Below are 14,369 nucleotides of genomic sequence, written 5' to 3'. Positions count from 1 at the left end.
GGGGCAATTCGGGGAAGACAGGCACAAGCTTCCAGAGTCCTCTGCCTCTTGGAGTCACACAAAACATGTTTACTTCCCTACCAGTACGTTGTGATAACACGTGGAGAGAGTTGTCTACCGGGGAAACGCATTACAGACTCAGTGCACAGGGTCTTTATCAGGGGCTGATTCCATAGTATCCTCTGCCTGACATGTATCTAAATCCCAGGCTTCCAGAAGGAAATGGGGTATTGGGCATACACCATATCATTTATAGAAATAGTTCGGGACCAGTGAACCACCCTTACCTTTTTTTTTTTTCCTCTTTTTTTTTTTTTTTTTAATTCAAATACAATTGATGACTTTCCATAGAACAAGGCAAATGAAAGCTCAAATGTGGATGTAAATCATTGACTTGGCTTGAAAAACGAAAGATTGCCCCAGTGCATTTGTGAGGATAAACACCACTCAGCCGTGATCTGATCGTGAGGAAAGAAAGAACAAAGATGTTCCAAGACCGTCTTCAAAGACCCCCCCGACTTCGCTGGAGGGCTCTCACAGCTGGCTCAGACTCTGCAGTCTTCAGCGGGGGAAGGAGGCGGCGCGGGAGGTTCTGAAGGGCCAGCCATGCCAGCAGGGCCTTGCTCCAAGTCCAGAGTGGGGGGCATCTCCCCGGCTTCATCACTTTTCTTGGTAGAGATCTCTTCTCCTGTGGCCATGGTGACTCTGCGCCTGGTCACCTCGGAGGCCAGGTCTCCGTAGGGCAGGTTGTTGGTGTGGACTGCGGGGCTCTTCTGAGCCATGGCCTTGCACTCCGAGGACTCAAGGACTCCCGGCCGTCGACACCTCTGAATCTTTCGTCCCCCACTCAGCTCAGTCTGGGACCTGTGGGACTTCTCATGGTGGGAACCTTCTAGAAATCTAAGTTCCCAGATACCAACCAAGGACTAACCTTATAAGAAGGCCCCCATCAGCCTAGTGGTCGAGCCTGCTCTGCTTACATGTCTCTGCAGGAGAGACTTGTAACCAGGGGTGAGGATTTTGGAACGTGGGAAGGAGAGGCTGGAAATGGAGCACTTCTTCCTCCTTTGACGCTACAGAAACATGAAGGGAGAACAGAGACCCCTGGGAATACCAATGCCAGTGGCACACTTTCCTAGGCATCGCCTGGAACCCTGCACCCCTCTCGGATGGAGATGACTTTCAGCAAAGCGTGTGAGTGAGGAGGCTGCACTGGGAAGGGAGGGGTTCCAATCTCCCCATGGCCCAGGCATGCTTACAAGAGGTCCCAGGTGCCTGGGGCCTACGGGGATGGGGAGCTTCGGAGACCATCCGTGGACCAGCAGAGGCCCAGGAAAGAACCAAATGAGACAGCTGCCTGCCCCAGTGCAGTGCTAGGCGCCAGCAAGTCATTCTAGAAGGCCACAGGAGGCCAATCACATTTTAGTGGTTTACCAGCTCTCCCTACCTCGATTGTCCCCCATATGAGGACACAGCAAGAAGGTGGCGGTCTAGAAGCTAGGAAGAGGGTTCTCACTAGAGAACTTGGACTTGGAGCCTCCAGAACTGCCAGAAGGTAAACGTGTGTTGTTTAGGTCATCCCCTGCCCTGCCCCCATCTCCGGGATTCTGTTATGGCGCCCGAGCCAAGACACCACTTCTACGCCAGACACCATGAAGGCAGGAAGAAAAGGGAGGAGGCCAGTATGGAAGTGACATAGTTGAAAAATCTCAGCATCTATCCCCAAGAAATCGAGTAATTTAAAAGATTCCTTTCTTTTTACAAAAAGTCTTTACGAAGTATCAAAAGTCCATAAAACCTAAAAAAATCACCAATGGAAGATTCCATTTTAGTGCTTTTAAAATGGAATAGTCAATGTCAATTCGCAATGGTTCATAGCACTTTTCCTAGAAAATCTTGAAATTTAATCAGAATCTTCAAAAGTGTTTCACAAAGAACCTAAGCAGAATTTTCATGTTTTGGTAGTTGACATATTAGGAAAACATAACTGAGAATTAGAAAATTCATAACCATATGAATTTTATGGGAACTGAAAACCACAGAAACTAAAGGGTGTGTTTTGAAGTCAGTGTACAAGGTGAGAGGTGGCTTCTAAATCATTTTATTGAGATCATTTCTTTAAAAACAATGTTTCTAAGGTCCAGTGAAGACAAACAAAGTAGCTAGAAATTAGGAGCTACAAAATTCTATCTACAGTGCTGAGTTTCAGGAAAAGGGAGAGTACTTTTATTATGTTCTTGCCCCTAGAAATTTGTTGTTATTTCTTGTATATTAATTGCCCCCACGGGAAAGAGACTATTCAAACGAGAAGAGGATGACACCGTGAAGTAGAATTTAATATTTTCCCTTTTACCAGTCAGCGGAGTGCAGTGCTCACAAGGAGATCAGCGTGGTTGCAGTAAATTAAAGAAAGTGGTTTCTTTGGACATCTGAAGAGTGTGGGTAAATTTGCAACACGGTATGCGTTCAATGAATACTTAAGAGGACCTACCATTTGCTAGTACTGCGGGGAACTAGATACTTGGGGAATGGGGGGAGGGTGTAAAACAGACTCAATTCTTCCTCGCATGGAAATGAGGTTGTTCAACCCCGCAAATAGGTTGTCAGGCTGAGCCCCCACATAAATACACAGGATTTAATCAGGCAAGAATGGGAAGGATATTGTGTTGCGAAGGTGGGGTCCAGAAAAAAAAAAGCCTCCTAGAGCATATGACCCTCAAAAGCCAGGGGCAGTCTATCAGTCAGGGTTCTTCAAAGAAACAGAACATGTATATGTGTTAAGACATTCCGTTCAAGGAACCAGTTTATGTGATTTGTAGGGCTGACACGTGTGAAATATGTAGGGCAGGAAAGCAGGCTGGAAATTCTCCAGCTGGAGCTGACACTGCAGGCCTGAGACAGAATTTCTTCTTCCTCAGGGAAATACTGATTTTTGTCGAGACCTTCAACTGATTGGGTAAGGCCCACCCAGATGATCAAGGGTGATTTCCTTCACTCTAAGTCAGCTTATTGGAGATGTTGACTCCAACTACAAAACGTCTTCACAGCAACACCTAGATCATTAGTTTAGTTAATTGACTAACCTAGTCCAGGCTGAGTAACTATAGCCTAGTCAAGTTGATACATGGAAGTAATCATTTTGGATGGGACCAGCATTATAGGCAAGCGAGAGGGGCTAATCCCCATGTATACCCAGCAAACCATAAGTGGACGGTGGTACAATCAGACCAAATTGGGCTGGTCAAGGGCTAAGCCCAAGAGTGCTGTCCAGGCCTGGCCTTCTACCCAAACCTTCTTTAGATTATTTGGGTTGAGAAAACCAGGGTCCTATGCACTCTTTGTGTTTCTTACCAGACAGGGAGGGGGTTTTCCCTCCCCATCTGGCTGCTGCTGAAAGCAAGACCCTCCCCGAGAACCAAACCTCAGCTGGACCTAAACCCCAGCCACCGACATAGAAGAACAGGGCTTTACACTTACCCTTATTTTAGCTCTGCATTTGTTCACTTGGCAAACATTTATTGAGCCCCTACGGTGTACCAGGGTTGCTCTAGATACTAGGCAGGAAGAAGTGAACAACAGTTTACATTCTAGCAAGGAAGACAGATGTCATACAAGCAGACAGGTAAATGCCTCAGATCATTCCAGATAAAAAAATGCCAGAAGGACATGAAAGTCAAATGTCATAGGGAATAGCTAGGAACGGTGAGCAGTATTTGACAGGGTGGTCAGGGAGGACATCTCTGAGGAGGTGACTTTTTTTGGGTAAGATTTATTTATTTATGGGGGGAAGGGGCAGAGGGAGAAGAGGAAGAGAGGGAATCTCAAGCAGACTCCCCACTGAGTATGGAGCCCAACATGGGGGCTCGATCTCATGACACAGAGATCATGACCTGAGCCAAAATCCAGAGTCAGATGCTTAACTGAGTGAGCCACCCAGGCACCCAAAGGAGGAGCATTTTGAGCAGGGACCTGGGTGGTGACAAATTGGGACATGAAGAGCAAAATATCACCCTACGGATTCCCTAAACCATGACCCAAACCAAACCAAAGCCTAGACTTTGTCACATGAATTAAGCCTGATCTTTCCATTCTTTCCCCAGCATGAGAATCATGTGTCCTATTTATGTAACAATCACATTTTCTTGTTTCCGCCTCCGATGCTTTGACATCCTGGGGCTGTGCTGACCTTGGAGGGACCACACCTCCCAGGGAGAGTCAGTTTGCCTGCAAGCTCATCTTTCAAATGCCAACCAATCCGGAGCCCACACCCCCAACCACCTCCTCTCTTGGGCTCTCCCCCTCTGCGACCCTATTCCTGTGTCTTAATCACCCTAGACCACATACCAGATAAGCAGGGACAGAGCTACCCCTCCATAGGGCCCACTGGAGTCGCTCAAACTAGCTAACCCTAAACCAGCCCATCCTTCCTTGCCTTGACTTTCCCAAGGAAACCAAAATACAGGTTCTTGCCCACATTTTCTTTGTTCCCTCTGTCTTCCGACTGACTCTGGAGCTTCCCCACGGAGGGCCTGGCATGGTGGACTCTGTCCCCTGTTTCCAGGAAAGGTGGGGAATACTAAAAACTTCTGCCTCCATAACAGTCATGACTCTGCCTACACGTCTTACCATACCTAATTACAAGTAGTCCCAGGTACACTTTTTTAATCGTTTTAATCGTTTACATTGATCTTCATTAAACTTCTTCCTGTTAGCCTTGGACCGGTGTCCCGAGCTGTCGCCACCCTTTGAAACTCTTGGGTTGTCTTCCATCACTACACGCATCCCTCTGGTCTTTGTGTCACCAGCAGACCTGCTAAATGCCTCCTGTGTGTTCACACTCATCTCACATTACATCATCAGGGGAGTCAGGGCCAAGCCCTGTGTGTGATATTTGCCCAGAGACGTCCCCCACCATGTTCATGCGCCACCACTGTATAAAGGTTTTGAGTCACCTTATTTTAACTTCTCTAAAATCTCCTTATCACAAGCCTGACATTTCCCCATCGACAGCACAATCGCTGATGTTAATTGCCTGCTGAAGTTCAGAACAGCATTACCTTACCCTATCAACCCAGAGGCAGCTTCCAAAAAAGGAGACATGGGTGCCTGGGCAACTCAGTTAAGTGTTTGCCTTCTGGTCGGGTTATGATCCCAGGGTCCTGGGATCGAGTTCTGTGTCGGGCTCCTTGCTCAGTGGGGAGCCTGCTTCCCCCTCTCCCTCTGCTGCTCCCCCTGTGCTCTCTCTCTCTCTGTCAAATGAATAAATAAAATCTTTAAAAGACAAAAAACAAAAAAGGGAGACAGGATGAAATTTTCTATGACTTACGCTTAGCGGGTTCACATGGTCTTCAGTAATCACGTTAATCTCAAACTGCTTGTGAGAAATCTTTGCCAAACACACAAACATCATCTGTAGGTTCGTCTTATCCCTTTAAAAACAAAACAGGGCGCCCTTTGTTGTGAGAGTCATTGCTTCTTCGCTCTGCAGAAGCTCAAACGTCGCTGATAGAATGTGCAGGAATTATGGGACGTAGCGTGGAGGTTGACACTCATTCACAGCAAAGATGTAATTAGTGGTGAGTCGAGACACACAATTCCCAAGATGTTAAAATGAGTGGATTCTGGGCGCTTATTAGCAGCAAAACCATGAACTGCCCATTGTGAGGAGAACACGAAAGGAAGAAAAATTAAAACCGAGGAATATATAATTAGAAGCAAAACTTTAAAGCCTTTAAAAAGTTATCTCTATTATTTTTTTTCAGCCTCTACTCCCACTTTAAACACAGTGGAATATTTTTAACATTTCCCATGAACGTTTCTTAAATTAGAATATGGAAAGTATTAAACTAATGTATGTTTTTATTAAAGCAATGAATGCTGCTTTTAAAATAAAATTAGTCTCTGAAAGGACCCGGGAGTTCATTTTTCTTTTTAATTTAAAGGCTAGGAACTAGCTACTTTGATTTAAAAAGAAATGATTATACTCTGCCCATTCCATGCTTTAATGTGGTTTTATTGCATTTGGGGCTAAGTTTTTTGTTTTTTGTTTTTTCCTCAGCGCAACAAAGAAATATCAAAAAGGAGCTCAAAGCAAGAACTTCTGCATTCTTTCCATTAAAAAAAATCCTCAAGTTGGGGTGGCTTTTAAATATTAACAACCTTTTCTCCTGACCGAAAACATGTGCTTTCGTCCCTGTTATTGTGAAATGAGCGGACGGCAGACTCTGGGAGTAGCTGCTGGGTCCCATGATGGCAGCCAGAGGGATCAAAGGTAGGGTTTCAGCACCAAGAATTCACAGGAGCCTGGTAACCAGGCCGAAGGAGAGAGTGCCGTTAGCCTAACTAGGCGACCGGCGTGGACAGGAGGAACACAAGGGAGAACAAAACTCCACCCCTGAAATGTACATGGTGACCTCATTTCAAGGCAGGTTGATAGTACAAATGTTGAACAGGGGCGCCTGGGTGACTCAGTGGGTTAAGCTTCTGCTTCAGCTCAGGTCATGGTCTCAGGGTTATGGGATCGAGCCCCGCATCAGGCTCTCTGCTCAGCAGGGAGCTTGCTTCCTCCTCTCTCTCTGCCTGCCTCTCTGCCTACTTGTGATCTGTCAAATAAATCAATAAAATCTTTAAAAAATAATGTTGAATAACACGCAGGATATCACACAGTCTCTATACTCAAGTGAGCCAGGCTGACAACAATGGATGTGTTTAAGACCCACGGAGAAAAATATTAAATATTTAAGAACCAGATGATACTTAGGTGTGCCTTGATTCTGCTTCATGAAATATATAATGAACCGCTTCTAAAGGTTGCTGGGATTCGACTCAACCCAGGTGCTTGTTTCTCAGGGTCTTAGGAGAGCGGAAAATTGGAGGTCGAGGCTTCGCTGTCTCAAGCACTCCGTGGAGAGACAGAGGTCCCAGGGAAGGAGGAGACTTTGCCCAGGGAAGCAGGAGAATCATTCTTAGATGCTGACGCTTCTGGAGGGAGGAGTGGCAGAGGCTTTGCTTACTCGTACATTCATTCAATCGTCCTTCATCCTACCTTTCATTATGGGAAACTTCAGCCAATTCAGAAAGAAAGAGAATACTATCATGAGCTTCCATCAGCCAATCTGGTTTCATTTATAGTCCGCTCCCCTCCCCCCAACAGCCCCCAATCCACACCATCAGGCATTGCTTTGAAGCAAATTCTAGATATCATATAATTTCATCTGAAAATGCTTCAGTGTCTGATGCCTGTGGATGTGTGTGTGTATGACTGTTTTCAGATTTGATCATAATACCCTAAGTTTGCTAACAACATTCACGTCCAAATTTCCCCAGTTGTCTCATTAATGCTTGTACGCCTGGTTTGTTTGAAGCAGGGTCCAAAGTCTGCACGTGGCATTTTTTTGTCAGCGTGTCTCTTAAATCTCCTTTAATGTAGAGGCTCTTCTTCCTTTTGTTACTTTGGTGGTTTGTTTGTTTTCCTTACGATTTTTTGTTTTTGAAGGAATCAGGTCATTTGCCTTATACAGCTTTCCACATTCTGGATGTTGCTGACGACATCCTTGTGGTATAAATATGGTCCTCTGACCCCAAAATGTCCTGTAACTGGTAGTTAGATTTAAAGACTCGATCCAGTTGAATTCCATTTTTTTAAAGGAATACTCTATTTGCAGATTTTTTTTTAAAAAGCCAATAATATCTGGTGGTCTCTTCATGTGGTTGGTTTGTGGCCATTGATGATCATTGCTTAAATTCTTTATTTCATTAACAAACACTTGGACATTGGATATTTTTAGATGTGGTAATTAAATCACAGTTATGTGTTGAAAGGGAGCTTTTTTAGAGATACATACTGAAATATTTACAGATATTCTGATTCTATTATTCCTTCTTTATTTATAGAAGTTAAAATGTTCTAGAATGAGAACCGTCTAGAAGAATGCCATCCATATTGGAAAGTCAGACCCAAGGATTCCTTCTTTCCTTGTACTAGGTTCTGAAACAGTAAGTGCGTTCTACAGGACTCCTTGGGACTAGGGAGTTGGGTTTCTTTAACAGCTGCAATATGGACTTGGGAATTTTAACCTATCTGAAGACTGGTCTCTTTTCTCCAAAAGCTTTAGGGCACTACAACCCGGACTACCCAACTGTAAAAGCAGCTTTCTTATTAAAGAAACAATGGTCAAAAATAACGGGGTGACAAGAAAAGGGACAGGAAGAAAGGGTTTCAAAATGTGGTATCCTGGGACATGCATTAGGGAAATGCAAGGGTCTTCAGAATGAGAAAAATCGAATGTTCCTTTTCCCAAGGATCATCTGTGGGGTGGCCGGAAGCAGGTCAACAGGAGAAAATACGAACCTTGACCCCAGCTGCTGCAGGCTCCCTCTGTTTGGGGCTGGACTGAGTCTTCTCCCACTAAGTCAGTCTCCCCACCCCTCCCAGCTTTATTCAAGTGGTCATGCGTGATAAGAGAATAAGTGCCACAGCTCCTAAGTCTGTCTGTTCAAAGGCTGGGGGGTGCCGACGAGGAAAGGGGGTGTACCCACATCCTACATTCGATGAATAAGCCCAAAGAGTAAGACAGCAGTGCATGTTTCCGGCTGATTTTTCTATCACCGGGTAACCCAACAACTGCGACAAACCCACCTAGAGTAGTTCATCAGGACTCTGTTTCCAGCTGGGTGCACAGAACCGCTCAGCTTCCCAGCCTGGGGGTCGGAGCTAGGAGGGGGACCCTGGCCCAGCCCCACAGCGCACGCGCAGCTCTCAAAACCCACGCGCCCAGAGGCCATCCCAAAGACGCCTGTAGAAAAATGAGCAGACCCTTATTAAGGAGATAATTAATTAGCCCTGAAACCTCATAGTAAATGGAATTCATTAATAATTCATGGACAGGCGCTCATCCCCCGCCCCCACCTCCTGGGACACAGACTTCCTGTATCTGTGGCTTTTGTCGGGGGGACCCCACAGTCGAGCAGTTATTAGGGAAAGCTGGGCAGCCCTGAGGTTGGCCGTGGGAAAAGGGCAGAAATCACACAGTGCAGTCCACTGGGACTGGCTGCCTTAATCTCACAAGGAAAGCAGGCAGGAAATTAAAGAATCACAAAATACCAACATGAAGAGAATCCGCGAAGGGCTGTTCTTCCCTTCCCCGCAGGTGGTGGAGCCGGTGACAGCCGGCGAAGGGGAGGAGATGGCCAGAAGAAGCCACGCTAATAACTGATAGCAACGTCCATATTCTTATAGAGACCTTCACCATTTCCAAAGCGCATTATCCCATTGGAGCCCCAAAACATTTCCTTGAGGGAGGCGTAAACTCTTTTTTTTTTCAGATGTATTTGCTCAAAAAAATATTTATTGTATGCGGGTGCTGGGTGGATATCAGGAAACACAGACATCAGGCGGCTGTGTCCCAGGATTTAGGAGTTTTTCTGATAGTTTCTGGTTGTACAAGGCTGAGCTATGCAAATAATTAGATGATCGTGGCTAAGGTTATTGGTGATACCAGTACTTGTGTTCATAGCAGCATTATTCACGGTAGCAAAGAGGAGATACAGCCCAGCTAGCCACTGACAGATGAATGGTAGACACGACGTGGTCCATCCATGCGCTGTCCACACACATCCATACACTGTCCTTTCTTGGAAAGGAAAAACATCCTGTGGAAATCATGCCCAGTGAAATAAACCAGACACAAAAGACAAATACTGGATGATTCCACTCACACAAGGTATCTAGAGTTGTCCAGCTCAGAGAGACAGAAAGTTGAATGGGGGTTGCCAAGGGCTGGCTGGGGAGGAAGAATGGGGAGTTATGGTCTAACGGGTATAAGAGTTTCAGTTTGGGAGGCTAAAAAAATCTCGGAGGTGGGTTGCACAACAGTGTGATTGTACTTCCTACTGAGTTGTACACTTCAAAATAGTTACAATTGGGGCACCTGGGGGGCTCAGTCAGTTGAGTGGCCAACTCTTGATTTGGCTCAGGTCAAGATCTCAGGGCTGTGAAATGGAGCCCCACGGCCCAGGGCTCCTTGCTCAGTGGGGAGTCTGCTTGTCCTTCTTGCTCTGCCCCTCCCTCCACCTCCTCACCCCTGCTCACTGGCGCTCTCTCTCAAATAAATAATAAATAATAATTAAAATATTTAAAAATAGTCACAATAGTATGTTTGATGTCATTTATATTTTACCACAGTTAATATGCACAATTCCCAACTGAGAGAAAGACGTCTGAATGATCATACTGTGCATGATGACGTCATGTTGGCTGATGTTGTAACTGTTTAACCTGATCTATCATATCTGTTATCATTTATTATCAACTGTCCTACAGGATCTTTTTTTCAAAGATCCCATTCATTCATTCATTCATTCAAGAGAAAGAGAGCACAACCAGAGGCAGGGAGAAGGAGACGCAGACTCCACCCTGGGCAAGAGCCCAATGCGGGACTCGATCCTCGGACTCTGGGATCATGACCTGAGTGAAGGCAGCCGCTTCATGACTGAGTCCCTGAGGCGTCCCTGAGCCTAGTGGATCTTGAGACGCTATGGCACTTCCCGAGCAATTGCCATCGTGGTTGTTCATGGTTTACCAAGGGGCACCAGGCAGATAAGCTGAGGACGCAGGAGAGATTCCAACCCAGCTGAGTCTGGCTCCAGAGTCCTGGCCTTTATCCAATACCGCGCCTCTCTCCAGATTCAAATGAATCTTTCATTTAAAAAAAGATTTATTTATTTATTATCTGGGGAAGAGAGAGAGAGTGTGTGTGTGTGTGTGTGTGTGTGTGTGTGTGTGTGGGCAGGGAGTGGGAGAGGTGGGAGAGAGTATGTCAAGCCGACTCGCACTGACCTGAAGCCCGACGGTCCTTCTGATCACAGGGCCCTATGCCCGCAGGTCCTACGCACACGAAGCTGGCCGTGCTGCAGAGTGAATACACAGGGATCCAGGCTACTGTTTCCTCTACATGGGTATCTTTAAAACTTTTTCAATAATAAAATGATTTAAAGTGTGTTGATTGATTAGATTTTCATTTGCAGACAGTGGCATATAATGATGATTCTCAAAGTGTAATCCCCAGGCCAGCGTTACCAGCATCAGCAGCAAATTTGTTGAAAATGCAAACGTCTGGGAGACCTAGGTGGCTTAGGTGGTCAATTGGCTACCTTGGGCTCAGGTCATGATCTCAGGGTCTTGGGATCAAGTCCTTCTTGCTCAGCGGGGAGCCTGCTTCTCCCTTGGCCTGCCGCTCCCCCTGCTTGTGCTTTCTCTCTCTTTCTCTGTGACAAACAAATAATGTCTTTAAAAATAAATGCAGTTGGCAGCCCGAGTCAACTTCAGGCCCACAGATCAGCAGCTCAGAGGGTGGGGCCCAGCGGCCTTGTCACATGAAGGCCTCCCGGGGATTCCGTGCTGCAGTTTGAAAGTTGCTGGGAGATATGTTGCCTGAGGCCATACATTTAGTCATCTGCAGAACTGGGACTCAAGGCTGGGAGTCAGGCTGTGAGTGCAAACTTTCCCCAGGATTCGATGTAATCACCAGGCAGAAGGTAGAACCAAAGAAGCAATTACCAGCAAATGTCTGTGCAGTGTGGACTACCCTGATCTGTCCTTCCTCATGGAACAGGCAAACCAAGCCCTACAGCCACTGAGGCTCACTGCGCAGGTCCATCTGCTTAAAGGTACAACCCTGAGGTCCCATCAACAGCCACTGAGAGTGTAGACCGAGTCCTGAAGACAGCCCTGAGTCGCAACCCAGCGCACGCATGGATGGCCAGAAGGATGGTTGAGTAGTTTGACAGAATGTTAACTTGGTTAAACTGTGTTCCCAAAAGATGTGCTGAAGGCCTAACCCCAGGGTCCTGTGCATGTGACCTTGTTTGGAAACAGGTCTGTGAAGGCATAATTAAGTTAAGATGGGGTCATACCAGGGTGGCCTGGGTCCAAATTCAGTATGACCAATGAATTTCTAAGAAGAGCAGAGACACAGAATTGTTATGGGCTGAACTATATCCCCCTCAAACTCATATATTTGAAGTCCTAACCTCCAGGGAGACTGCTTTGGAAACAGAATCTTTCAGGAGGTAAAAAGGTAAAATGAGGCCATAGGTTAGGGCCCTAATCTAATAGGCCTGGGGTCCTTAAAAGAGAAGGAAGAGACCCCAGAGAGCTCCCTTTCCTTCTTGGTGCATAAAATAAAAGGCCACATGGGGCGCCTGGGTGGCTCAGTGGGTTAAGCCTCTGCCTTCTGCTCAGGTCATGATCTCAGGGTTCTGGGATCGAGCCCCGAATTGGGCTCTCTGCTCATAAGGGAGCCTGCCCCCCCACCTGCCTCTCTGCCTACTTGTGATCTCTCTTTTTCTGTCAAATAAATAAAATCTTAAAAAAAAAAAAAAAGGCCATGTGAGGACACAGGAAGAAGGTGGCCATCTTGCCAGAAACCAACCCCAGTAACACCTTGATCTTGGCCTTAGAGCCTCTGGAGCTGTGAGAAAATGAACTTCTGTTGTGTAAACCATCCAGTCTGTGGTATTTAGTTATCTCTGCCCTTGCAGACTTAAAAAAAAAAAAAAAAAAGTCATACGAAGAAGGCAGAGATCCCAGTGATACATTCATGTCCACAGGACTGAAATCCTTCCAAGGTAGAGCCACTCTAACAAAGGGCCAAGTTAAATACATTGGAGCCTGCTACCTTGACAGATATTCCTTCATGATAATCTGAGGCCACATTCTACAAAAAAATTCTGGAACTCTCCAGAATATTCCAGATGCTTGGAGAAATTACCCACTTACTAAAAATACTTCAGCTTATTAAGAATTAATTTCTTTCTAAATAGCCCTAAAGTGAAAATGGATAACCAGCTACAGTAAGAATCAGAGGGACCAAAGGTGGGCTTACTTTGTTGCTTTCCCTCTGTAGAAATAAACATGACACAATTTTCCCTGAAGTAAGGTGCAGCAAAAATCTCTAGTTGCCAATTTAGCAAGGGATGTGAGGCCCTTTTTAAAATGGTTCAATTGTTCCTCTAGGTCAGATTCCCTCTTTTGAAATAATTAGATTATGGTAATGCACCGAAACTAGCTTTCTCCCATAACGTTTTTTATTTTGTAACAGTTTTAGTAAAATTCAAACATTTATTACTACCTATTTCTACAATCTAGTTCATTTACCCAATTTCAGTGAAAATGTGAGTAGGCTAGTGGGTAGTTAGGGGGCCTTTCAGGACTTTCAGAGTTTGGGGAAGACTTTAAGAAATATTCATATTAGAATCGTTTTCTGGGGGGCCCCTGGGTGGCTCAGTCAGTTAAGTGTCCCAGTCTTGGTTTTGGCTCAGGTCATGATCTCAGGGTTGTGAGATCAAGCCCTGCATTGGGCTCTGGGCTCAGCGCAGAGCCTTCTAAAATTTCTCCCTCCCCCCTGTGCCTCCCCCTCGCTCACTTGCTCTTTCCCTAAAATAAACATTTTTAAAAAAAAGAATCACTTTCTCTTTAGCATATATCTATATAAACAAGTAGAGGGCAGAAACCTAAGCCAGCATTTCCTTTTACTTTGAGTTAATACCTACAGATGTTACATAAAATCTAATGATTTTCACATGCGGAATAGTGAAAGAATAAACTTCTCCCTGAGAAATAATACTAGAAATTTGGAACACGTCCCTGATGTTTGTTTAATATTACGTTTACTGTGTGAGTTTGAGAACCCATATGAATGTTGCCTAAGTGAACACAGTATTTGGCTTCTAAGTTTGCATAAGTCCTGGCCTGGCTGAATAGGACCATCTTCCAGGACCACCCATGACACGAAATAGTAACTGAATGGTGGACAGCTGTCCTTTAAAAAAAAAAAAAATTAATGTCATTCAGAGTGGATCACTTAATTAGCACAGTGTAACTTTTTCTTCCCATTTTGCCCTCAAGGACAAAGGATGTGTCCTGGGAAGTGACAGCTTTATAAACTACAGAGAAGAAAGATAAATGCAATCTGATGATTGTCAAGTACCCTTCCTATTAGAGAAGAATTTCTTGGAAAGGTTGGACAGGGCTACTTCTGACTGCTTGTTATAATATGAAGGATGAAAGGAGTCCAAGTGATCATTTCCCATTGACTTTTATATCATTTACAGGGACAGCTCTTTTGTGAGACAGCACTGGCACATTTCTGAAGGAGAGACAAGGTGAGATCATTGCCATAGTTTGAAATGAGCTCAGGGAGACCCAGGGGCTGGCGGTGGCGTGCAAGTTTGGGAATGCATCACGGGATCAGCATCTAGGATCTTGAATCTGACACTCCATCTTATGTATTTTAAAGCACAATCCTGTCATGCCCCACAGTTGGCCACATTGGTGTTGACCAAATTTAGAAGAGACAAATAATATATAA

This window comes from Enhydra lutris, unplaced genomic scaffold, assembly GCF_002288905.1.
Source record: "Enhydra lutris kenyoni isolate GAN:26980312 unplaced genomic scaffold, ASM228890v2 scaffoldscaffold15, whole genome shotgun sequence".
Classification (NCBI taxonomy): domain Eukaryota; kingdom Metazoa; phylum Chordata; class Mammalia; order Carnivora; family Mustelidae; genus Enhydra; species Enhydra lutris.
The sequence above is the reverse complement of the archived record's forward strand: the minus strand, read 5'-3'. Positions refer to the sequence as shown.